General features: G+C 40.8%; 1 pseudogene; it reads left to right on the forward strand.

The window, feature by feature from the left end:
- The window catches only part of LOC103195869, a 97,489-nt pseudogene that overhangs the window by 83,682 nt on the left and 1,895 nt on the right, over positions 1-11,912 (forward strand).

Raw genomic sequence — 11,912 nt, forward strand, 5'->3', positions numbered from 1 at the left:
TATATTTATTTAAACTGGGAGCTCTGGTAGCATAGTGCCTAAGGCATTTGACTGTTAACCAGAAGGCTGGTGGTTCAAACCCACCAGCCACTCCTTAGAAGGAAGGTTGGGCAATCTACTTCTGTAATTATACCGCCTCTGAAACCCAAGGAGGGGTCGCTATGAGTCGGATCCGACTCGACGGGCAGTGCGTTGCATTGTTGCAATGTTAAACTACAGCTTAGGACCAGGATCTATCCAGTATTATGAAGGAAATAAGAAATTATCAATTTGATAATTAGTAATTCCCAAAAGAATTTAACAAATGATGAATATTGAATAAACAATAAGGTATACATCCACATTTATTCATAAAGAAGGACTGCTTACATGCAATTCTAATCAAAGAAATTATGTAAACAAATAAAATGAAGTTGGACAAAAAGATACATATTTTCTAGTAAATGCATAACAATTTTTTTAAAAATGTAATAATACTTAACTTTAGGAGAGGGCTTAGTTTTAGATTAAAACAATGGGAAGAGAAATTTTACTTCTTAATTCTAAAAATTTTCTGTTCTGTTTGATATTTGTAAACGTGCTCTTCTCACTTATATTTGATAAAACAGTATCAGTCAAGCTCTATGTCTTTTATATGAGATATAATGCCCGACAAATGAAAAATATACCTTTTGGGTAAACATTCACAGAAAATTCACTTTAAAATGACGGTATATCAGCTAGGCAAAGAAGAAAGTTTTAATAAATATATATAAAGCAGAACTCACATAGGTCACATTTTCTGACCCTAATGAAATAAAGACATTAAAAGCTTCTAGTTAACTACAAGGGAGCTCTGGTGGCAAAGTGCCTAAGGCATTTGACTGCTAACCAAAAGACTGGCAAGTTCAAACCCACCAACCACTCCTCAGAAGGAAGGTTGGGCAACTTACTTCCATAGTGATACCACCACAGAAACCTAAGGAGGGGTCGCTATGAGTTGGATCTGACTCAACAACAGTGAGTTAGTTAACAACAAACAAGAACTTGTGGTTCCAACCAAGAGGGATTAACAGGCAGTTGATATGTATTTTCACCTGAAACAACCAAAACACCAGATGAAATATGGGAAACAACATTTTTCAAGACACAGAACATCAGAACATCACAATAGTGATCCTGAGTAACATGAAATAAGCAATGTGAGCCCTCTGATTGCCCACAGTTTACTTCCTTGGGAGAGTTTCTAGACTATTGCACATGTAGAGGAACCTGAGGGAAAAAAAGAAACAAACAAACAAACAAACAGTGGACTCCCATAGCTGAGGAATCAGAGATGAGAGTCCAGGGATATCAAGGTAACTAGAATTATCAGGACAGAATACAGGAGAGGAGAGACTTGTGCAGGAAAAATCTCCAGAGATTTGAAGAGGATGCTACATGAGTACTGATCAGCACATACATGTGATAAAACTATCTGAGGCTAGGGAAAGAACCACCTGAAAGGATTCCAGAGACAGAACCCAGTACCTATAAAACAGTAAATAGTAACTTTTATCAAACACACTGGGGGGAGGGTTTAATAAAATTTAAAAAACTTTATAATCCATGGTGCATTGCATACAGTACACAGGAAGTTCTTTACTTGATGATGAACAATAATTAGGCCTAGAATAAGCACTACTCTTGTCCCACCTAATCTTAAAACCAAACTCTGAAAGAAGCAAATTAAGTCCAAATAATTTAGCAGAAACCAAGAACTAAGCTCAAGATTTACTGTATTTTATTTTTTACTTTTTATTGTGATTTCAGTGAAATTTTTCCAAGCAGATTCATTTTACATTCAACAGTTCATGCATATTTTGTTTTGTGACACTGATTATATATTGTACAGCATAACAGCTCTCCTCTCACTTGTTTCCTGTGAATACTCTTTCCCTGTGTCTTTCTTTCCTATATATCCCTGCCTCTCTATGAAAATGCTGCCCTTCTGATCTCCCATGGATGGTTGTTCTAAGAAGTGCATCTCCCTGGCATAGTTGTTCAGCTAGTAGGCCTGTCTATTGCTTGGCTGAGAGTTCAGCCATGGAAATGAGTTTAATCCAGGCCCAAAGGGTGACTCAGGTCCATAGTCTCTATCTAACCAGTAAACCTGGTAGGTCCAAAGTATTTATAAGAAACCTAAACTAAAAAATCTAAAATCCAAATAGGTAAAATTTACAATGTCTGTATCCAGTGAAAAATTACCAGTCATGGAAACAAGCAAGAAAATATAACCAATAATGAGGAGAAAATTAATGAATTAAAAATACAAAATGTTAGAATTAGCAAACAAGAGCATTAAAAGAGTAACTGTAACTGAATTCCAAATGTTCAAAAATTAATTAGAGGCATAAAATACATTTTTTAAAAAAGAACTAAATCAAACTTCTAGAGATGAAAACTACAGTTCCGTGACATTGCATGAGATTAATAGTAGAATATATGTTGTAGTAGAAAAAATTATTGATCTCAATAACAGCAATATAAACAATCTAAAATTAAATACAAAGGAAAAAATAATTTTAAATCTATGTATTGTCAATAAACTGTAGGATAATTTCAAGAAGCCTAATATTCTTGTAATTGGAGTACAAAAAAAAAAAAAAAAGGAGAGAAAATAGTATTCAGAAAATTTGTTTGATTTTGAGTAGGAAGATGGAACAATACAAAAATGTCAATACTACTTTTTTGGTTACCTAGTGCACTCAGACAGGTGTGTACCACAAATGGGATGGCCTTATCAAACAGGAGTTTCTTCTCTTACAGTTGAAGAGGCTAGAAGTCCAAGTTCCAAGTGTCAGGTTCTAGGGGCTGTGTGGGAGCCCCTTGACCTTGGGCTTCAGCTCTGCCTTTTGCTCCTGGCCCACTGAAGCTAGAGGCATCTCTTCACTCAGGCATCTACTGGCTGCTGAGGCTGACAAGTCCAAGGTCAACAAATAAAATGACATAGTCCCAATGTTACCAAATCACACAGCAGGCTATTAATTCAAGTCCATTGAAAGCCCCAAGGTTGGCAGAGCATGGAAGGCTGCTGAACAACGACACAGCTACATGCAGGGTTCAAGTGTGCCATAAGCTAGAGACCATTCCCCAAAGTTTCTCCTTATATTCACGAAGCAAAACACATCCCTAGGGCAGCTACTCAGCTGCTCACAGTAAATTCCACCATGGAGTTGATTACCAGTCTCATCATGGGGAATACCACATCCAGCTGCCCAGATACTCAAGCAGGCCCAGTCAAGTTGACAGACAAACTTAACTACCACACTACCACAACTACCCAAAACAACCTATAGATATAATGCAATCCCAGTACAGGTTTCATCAACATTTTTTAACAAGATAGAAAAAACAATTACTAATTTTATGTGGAAAGGAAAGAGATCTCAGATGAGCAAACACTACTGAAAAAGAACAACAAAGTGGGAGGACTCACACTCCCCAATCTCAAAATCTAGTATACAACCATAGTAGTCAAAATAGCCTGGTATTGGTACAACAGAAACATAGATCAATGGAACAGAATTGAGAACTCAGGAATAGATCTATCCACCAATGGGCAGCTGATCTTTGAAAAGGAGATTGATTCCTTTGAATGGGGAAAAGACAGTCTCTTTAGCAAATGCTATTGACAAAACTGGATATTCATTCACAGAAAAATTAAACAGGATCCATACCTCACACCATATACAAAAACTAACTCAAAATGGATCAAAGGCCTAAATGTAAAAGCTAAAAGTATAAAGATCATCAAAGAAAAAATAGGAACAAACTTATGGGCCCTGATTTAAAGCATACACAGACCACCAAACATTAGCAAATAGGTACAAAGAGCAAATGATAAACTAGATGACTGTGACCTTCTAAAAATTAAATTCTTGCCCATCAGAAGAGTTCTCCCAAGGAGCAAAAAGAGAACATACCAATTGGGGAAAAAATATCTCATAGTGACATATCCAGCAAGGGACTTATCCCTAAAATTTATAGAAAGCTTCAAAATCTCATCATCAAAAAGAAAAATAATCCACTCAAAAAACTGGCAGAGGATGTGAACAGATACTTCACCAAAAAAGACATGCAGGAAGCCAACAAATACACAAAGAAATGCTTGCCCTCATTAGCCATTCATAGCAATCAAGTCCATTCGACTCCTGACCCCTCCTTGGGTTTCCGAGGTGGTATCTCTATGGAAGTAGAGTGCCCAATCTGCCTTCCCACCAGTGGCTGTTGAGTTTGAACAGCTAGCCTCCTGGTTAGCAGTCAAATAAATGCCTTAGGCACTATGCCACCAGAGGTCCCCTCAGAGTAACAATGAGCTATCATCTGACCCTAGCAATAATAACAAGTTCAACAAGTCAGAAAACAACAAACACTGGTGAGGGTGTGGTGAGATTGGAACTCTCCTACACTCCTGGTAGAACTGTAAAATGGTGCAACCACTGTGGAAAATCATAAGGTGCTTCTCTGAAAAGTTAGAAATTGAAATACCAGCAATCTCAGTAACAAGTAATATCCTAAAGAGCTGAGAGCTGTAATACGAACAGATACATGAACACCCATATTCCTTACAGCATTATTTACAATACCAAAGAGATGGAAACAACCTACGTGTTCATGAATGGATAAACAAACTATGGTACATACACACAATGGAATACTATGCAACATTAAAGAATAATGAAGAATTCATGAAAAACCTCACAACATGGACAGAGTTGGAGGACATTATGTGAGTGAAATAAGTGAATCACAAAAGGACAAATATTGCATGAGTCTACTATTAGAAAAACCCAAGGAAAGGTTTACACACGCAAAGAAACATTCTTTGATGGTTGGTTACCAGGGATGGGAGGGGAGAATGAAGTAACTAATAAATATGTCATGAGGACTGGTCAATGGATTTAGAATGGTCATGTTCACTTGTGATCTGGACACTAGCAGTTTGGGATGGGGTATGAATATGATTTGATTGGCGCAAGAGGGCATGGAAGTAGAGGATTTAGCAAAAGAAGGGGCATTTTTAGGTCATTTGCTCTAAAGGTAGTAGTGAAACTGATCAGTAACTGGAGAGGGAATATGGGATAAAGAGAGGATTGAAAATAAAATTATAGGAAGTTTTAGCATCTTATTTGTATTGTCTACACTTTTCAAGTTTCTATAATAAATACATACTTTTATAATCAGGAAAAATTGAAGTATTAGAAAAAGAAAAATAATTTCTCCTCTCTCCCATCTATCAGTTTCCATACTACATATAGATTACATCTGTTAGGAAGAAATTATTGAAGAACAAGTTTTTTGTTTGGCTGTTTTTTTTTTAATAGTCCAGGTCACAGCAGCAAGAGACAAGTTACCAAATCTCCACAAGTTGAGTGGGATTTCAAGTGTGTTGGCTGCCTCATCATGCCTTGGGCTATAACCACAGGTGTGGCCACCACCCAAGAAGCACTTTCAAAGTCTGGGAAGCCTTTCATTTCAGTACCCATCTGTCATGATGATTCAAGTTGCTTACAATTATTTCAGAATGGAAAATGGCTTTAGTACGAAAGAGTTGTGCTTCTTATTCTATGTGTCAAGAATTTGCAGTCTTAAGTTTTTAAGTACTTTGATTAATTCAGCTTAGCTTTTAGTAAAGGGCCAAACTCAAAAGGAATCAAGGGTCCATGCAGGTCTAAATGCATGTTTGGACACCCTGTTAAGATGATAAATCCTATAGCAAACTACAGAGAACAAACTCTTGAAAAATATGTAGTAACAAGCTGGTCCTGGCAGTGGTTATCCTGGGGAAATGCAAGCCCTGTGTTGTCAGATTTTCTTCTGCAAAAAAAAAAAAAAAAAGATAACAATACCTTTTATTGGTAGAGTCTTTTAAAAAAGTGGGTCTGGAGTTTCTTTTTAGAATACAAAGTGGGTGAAACAAATGTAACTGCAGCCACACCATGGGCCCTCAGGTCTGCATTTGGAAGTCCTTTGTAAAGGTTCACTTAGTGTGTAAAAGACATTGCTGTGGAAAGTGATATCTAAACTATCCATGCCCAGTGAGTACTGAAGGTAATCATGGGGTTTCACATCTGGCATCCTTTTAGAGTTCCCTTGTCCTTTTCCACAGTATGCTGTGCAGGCCAGTCTGACAGATAGAAAGAGCCAATAAATGACTATTGTTTAAAGCCCTTCAACCTGTTTGCTCCTGCCCCAACACAACCAAGACCTAGCTTGTTCTTACTCCACTTTTCCATTTGTTGGCTCTGGAAGCTCTATGTGGAAGTTACCATAGCATCCTGATGCCACCCCAGGCCTTCCTTCTACTTGGTTTTCCACTGACTGTGGCAACCTATTGATCTGCTGGCTCCGAACCATCACTTCACCTCCCAGTTTGCAGTTGCTGTTCTCAACATGTAGCCTGTTATAGCTGGGTTAGGCTCAGGAGTCTGCTACATCAACTGCATGGCACTCCAAGACAACTCATGTTCCCTCTAGTCCACTATTTTAGTCCAGCATCCATCCCTGATGGTGAAAACTGTCTTTACTCACTACTGTAGGGTGTGAGCAAGTGGGCTAAGCTGATCCAATCATCAGAGTCCACCTCTCTGCTCATAAATTTTGATTCAGGGTAGAATATATAAGAAACCAGTCAAATAAGCATGTTGTTTTTGTTTTAACTTTTATTGTGATTTGGGTGAAAGTTTACAGAGCAAATTCATTTTCCGTACAACAGTTCATACACATTTTGTTTCATGACATTGCAATTCTTCATAATGGAACAGCTCTTTCCCCAATTCCTCCCTGTAGTTACCTCTTTCCTGTGTCCCTCCCTCCCATGTACTCCTACCCTGCCCCCAGCTGTCTCCCTGTGCATACACTGCCCTTCTTTTCTCCCATGATTGATCATGCCAACTAGTATATCTACCTGATGTAAATGTTCAGCCCACATGCCTATTATTTGGCTAGAAGCCAGCATATTGTTTTAATGAGACTTTTGAGGCATATTGTTTTAATGAGAACTTTACTGGACATTATAATATAATTAATGACTGTAGGAGATTCAGGGATTAATTTTGGAACGAGGAGCAAAGCCAGCTTGAGAAAAAAGTCAACAATACAGGAGAAAGAGCACAAAAACAAAAAGAAATGGGTTTCTTAGTGACATAGCTAAGCCTTTTTAATGCCTAATGCCTGCCTTACCTTTGAATATTCCATGTAAGCCAATAACTTTCCTTTATAGATTCAACCAGTTTGAACTGGATTTTCTTTTACTTGAACTGAAAGAATTCTAAAGATCCCTTCATCCATAACCCATCTAAACTAGACTCACGTTCTAGAAGCAGGCAATTATAACAATTCCATCCTGCAGAGTTGAGGTTAGGGACTCAAGGGATTATAGCTATCTGATCAAGATATAGCTGGGTTTTTGTTACTTAGAGAATAAATTAACATAAAATACTTAAATTTCTCCCATCTATAACATTTAACATTTAGGAGATTTTAGAGTTTATTTCTGAGAATTCTATAAGCCATTGGATATTGGGATGGTTTATAGAAGTTTAAAGAAAGTAATCAAATGATATCATAACTCCTAAAGCCTTTGCCATAGGGTGAGACCTATACCTGAGGGAGGAAGTACAAAGGAATTTGGGAGTAGAGTGGGAGATACTACGTCAGAAAAAAAAAAAAAATAGGGAAAAGACACAAAGTGATTACAAAGTAAAAATCTTATCTCACCCACTAAAAGACCCTTGCACACATTTTCTAAAATGAGAAAGAAGATATGAAACTCTAACAAGAATGACAGGTACATCTCTTTCTGTTGTTGTTGGCCATGTAAAACATATTTATTTAAGATTTTTCGGGCTCCTCTCAGGGACCCGTGAACCTCGCCTGGATCCCTCTCGGGGACCTGTAAGCTTCGCCCGGGAGCGCAGAATAAAAACTTCTCTTTAACCCCACTTTTGTGCTTCCTCTTCTTCTTGCCGCGACCTTATATCTGGTGCCAAAACCCAGGAAGGGGAAGTGGGGTGCAAGTAATCTCGGCTGGAAAGGAGTGCTGCACCCCCCCCCTCCCTTTCCTCCTCCTTTTCACGGACCAGGAACCTCCAGCTGCCACCATCCAATACCTGTGAGTTTCCTATTTTTAATTAGTTTCCCAATCCTGGGCACCTAGATTCCAAGTCCTGGTTCTTATTCCAGAGTCTCTGTCCCTTTCATTCCAGAAATCGCTGGCGCCATGTCTGAGATTCCCCCAGTCCAAAGACAGAGGCATCCTGGGGATGACTTGGATTCCCTGTCTTTCCACGGCATAGCCATTATAGACTGAAGACTACAGCGGAGACGTCCACTGTTTTCTTCCAGTCTCCGGTTCTGGGATTCTGCCAAAAGCAGCTGGGATGCTGGTCCTTTGACAGAATCTTTCCCTCAGGATTTAAGGGATCATGGGTAACCAGAATTCCAAACCAGACCCAACTACTCCTCTGAGGTGTCTCCTACTCAATCTTGGTGGCCTGGGGCTGGCTCAGGACTTAGTTCCAAACGCCTAATTTTCTATTGCACTACTGCTTGGCTCCAATACCCATTAGATAAAAATTCTCTGTGGCCTGAGTAAGGAACTTTCAATTTTAATATCCTCACTGATCTCAATAATTTCTGCCGCTGCACAGGCATATGGCAGGAGGTTCCCTACATCCAAGCTTTCTTTTACCTGTGCTCCTGTCTCTCTCTCACTCTCTCGCTCTCTCTTTCTCTGCTTTACTTGGATTACCACCCAAATTCTTCTAAGTCACGAAACTCCTATTTAAACCCCCTCAAACCCCCTCTAAAGATTCCTCAACCCCTCTCAATTCCCCTAGCCTGGAGTCTCTGGGGTTAGAGTCCCCTTCAGCCTCTTCAGGGGTTCAAGTCCCCTTTGGCTGGGTTAGGTAGGGTAGAGGATTCGAGTCCCTCTAGCAGCTCTAGTAGAGAGTTCACATTTGGTTTTGTTGGGGTTGGTGTCTGTCTGTGTAACTTTTTAGTGTAAATGATATATATGAAGTTCCAAGACGAAAAGTCGTGGAATTTCAATGGGTCTGAAGTTGCATTCCATGTGAGGTCGGATTGGCATAACAGTGTGGCTTAGCCCTCTGCTCCAGGGTTTATATGGAGACACCTTAGCCAAAGACCCACTGAAACTTTCATAAAAAGGGTAGATGACCAGGCATCAGAGAGGTCCTTGGTACTTGTCTTTTGTTTCGTGTGCACCACTGTCACTATGGGAGGTACCCCCAGTAAATCTACTGTGTTAGAATACATGATCAAAAATTTTCCAAAGGAATTTAAAGAAGATTATGGTGTTAGCCTCAGTCCATCGAGATTAAGAATCTTTTATGAGACCCATCCACCAGAGCACCCAACTTCCTCTTTTTCTGACCCACCTGAATCTCTTTCATCCCCACTTCATAGACGACCCCCTTATTCAGGACAGGCACTTTCATCTCCACCTCCTGTTAACCCCACTGCACCCTCTCCGCCACCCCCACCTTCCTCTTCACTAACATCTCCGGACACCACTTTCCCAGAGTCCTTTCTTACCCTTCCCGGTGAGCAGCCACACCGTTCTCAACAGCCCCTTCTCTGTCCCTTACGTGAAGTGGCTGACTTTGAAGGTGTTGTCCGTGTCCATATTCCTTTCTCCCTCACCAATTTATCTCAGATTGAAAAATGTCTGGGCTCCCTTTCTCACAATCCCACCACCTACATTAAGGAATTTCGTTACCTCTCTCAAGCCTATGACTTAACTTGGCATGACATTTATGTCATTCTTTCTTCCACTTTAAATTCTGATGAAAGGGAACAGGTTCTTGAGGCTGCTCGGGAACATGCTAATCAAACCCATTTAACTGACCCTACCATGCCAGTGGGTCCAGAAGTCATTCCTGGGCAGGACCCCTGATGGGAATACCAACTAGACACCCAGTCTGGCTGGAATGGCCACACTCGCAGGGACAAAATGCTCCAGTGCCTCCTAGAGGGCCTACAGGCTATTTCACATAAAGCTGTTAACTTCGATAAACTGCGGGAGATTACTCAACTCCCTAATGAAAACCCAGCAACTTTTCTTACTCACCTCGCTGAGGCCCTTTTACAATATACTCGCTGAGACCCAACTTCCTCGGCAGGAGCTACTGTTTTAACTACTCATTTTATCACCTAATCTGCTCCTCATATTAGAAAGAAACTGAAAAAGGCAGAAGAGGGCCCCCAGACTCCCATCCGAGACCTGGTGAATATGGTCTTTAAAGTTTTTAACACGGGAGGAACGGGCTGAGGCAGATAGGGAATCCCGCACTCGCCAGAAGGCCAATTTGCAAGCCCAAGCCTTAGTGGCAGCCCAGAGGCCGGCACCTACTCGACCAGCCAGAAACAACCTACCAACTGGAGCCTGCTTTAAATGCGGAAAGGAAGGTCACTAGGCCAGCCATTGTCCACATCCATGACAACCTTCTAGACCTTGTCTGGCGTGTGGTAAAAGGGACATTGGAAGAGTGACTGTCCCTCGGTGCCAAGACATGGAAGGCCAGTCCCTCCAACCCCTGACCCACCGTTGACTGTTCTGGGTCTGGCAGCTGAAGACTGAAGGAGCCCCGACTCATCGACCCCAATCACTCTCACCGAGCCTGGGGTAACACTCAAGGTAGCGGGTAAGTTGACGTCCTTCTTGGTCAATACAGGGGCTACTTATTCTGTCTTACCTTCCTTCCCAGGACAATAATACCCCTCCCCGGTCTCAGTGATGGGAATTGATGGATACCCCTCCAAACCCCAGGTAACAGGTCCTGTCACATGCCTCATAGACAACAGAATTAGTACACACTCCTTTCTAGTAATACCTACCTGCCCCACCCCACTTTTAGCAAGAAACCTTCTTTCTAAGTTAGGGGTCACCCTATACTGGTCTCAGGACCCCTCAGCACTACTTCTACTACATTAATCTCTACTCCACCCTCCACACTGAACCCTCCTTTACCTCCTGATTTAGTGGATCCCATTGTGTGGGACATTTCTACTCCTACTATTGCTAACCACCATTCATCTGTTATTATTAATTTAAAAGACCCCTCACATTTTCCCTCTAGACCCCAATTTCCCATCTCCCTGACACACAGGCAAGGACTGAAAACTCTTATTTAACGCCTCTTATCTAAAGGTCTTTTAATTCCTATACATTCATCATACAATACTCCCATCCTACCAGTAAGGAAATCTGGCAGGTCATACTGCTTAGTGCAAGATTTGCACCTTATTAAATGAAGCTGTAATACCTCTACACCCTGTTGTTTCTAACCCGTATACACTACTTTCTCACATCCCACCGTCTACTACTTACTTCTCTGTACTAGATCTTAAAGTTGCCTTCTTTACCATTCCACTTGATCCAACTTGTTATCAGACAGAAATTACAATACCCATTACTCCCAAATCAGTATCTTCTAATTGGTTCCCCTATGCCTGTTTTACATATGATCAATCCTCTGCAGGCTGTAAATATCTCCCTTCCACCTATGGTGGAAGCTATTACTGGTCATGAAGGAGACATGATGACTTTGAAGGTGCCGGGTCTGGATATTTCTTTAAGAGCGAGGGACATGGGTCTGGAACATTTTTTGGTAAAGATAATAACCTGTATCTCCACATTCGTGACCCATGGGACACCAGATGGGTGTCAGGGGTCAAGGGCAAACTGTATACTTCAAGTTCTAGAATGGGAATGTGTTCCGACCCTCAACACTTCCATACACGTCTCCACTAGCATCTCCCAGGCAGAACAGACCCTACAGGAACAACTCCTAGATACACCCCAAACAGTTCCAGTTTCTTCCTGGATACAGATCATTCAACACTCTATCCTTCCTCAATTATTCCCA

This window comes from Orycteropus afer, unplaced genomic scaffold (genome assembly GCF_000298275.1).
Source record: "Orycteropus afer afer isolate SDZICR_OR568_19922 unplaced genomic scaffold, OryAfe1.0 scaffold00060, whole genome shotgun sequence".
Classification (NCBI taxonomy): Eukaryota; Metazoa; Chordata; class Mammalia; order Tubulidentata; family Orycteropodidae; genus Orycteropus; species Orycteropus afer.